Here is a 553-nt window from a genome sequence, read left to right as displayed (position 1 = left end):
GTGTTTCTCTTTCTTGGTAGTTGAAGTCAGCATTATATAAGCATTCCAGCTAGTTCAACTATCCTAATGTAATGAACGTTAATGGATTGTGACAAAGTGACCAGCTGGCGTAGGCCAGGCCCATCGGCATATTTCTTGTCTGACCAGAGTTTTTTATTAGTGGTACAATTTTAGAACCCTACTTTGTTTTTGGCTGTAACATGCCTTAGGAAATGATACACTTGTAATAAAGTTGACTTAATGTTGTAGTTGTTTTATTTCATTCAGTTATCTTGTCATGCACTCTATGTTAAAGCTTGTTTTACCTCGTAAAGAGAAATGCTTTGTAGTTGATTAACAAGATCATGTATGGTATTAAATTTGGTATTATGATGAGCTAAACTACAGGTGTGATGTCTTGAGTGTTCTGAAATGAACAAATTTTTGCTATTGAGACTTGGGTCTTGTGATTACACCTTAACAAAATTGACAAGAGTATATTCACACATGTCCCCTAGGCCCACCTCCGTCAAACCAGTGTCTGTGCTTTACTAAAGCTTCCTATTGAGTTAAT

The sequence above is a fragment of the Dysidea avara genome, chromosome 8, assembly GCF_963678975.1.
Source record: "Dysidea avara chromosome 8, odDysAvar1.4, whole genome shotgun sequence".
Taxonomy (NCBI): Eukaryota; Metazoa; Porifera; class Demospongiae; order Dictyoceratida; family Dysideidae; genus Dysidea; species Dysidea avara.
The sequence above is the reverse complement of the archived record's forward strand: the minus strand, read 5'-3'. Positions refer to the sequence as shown.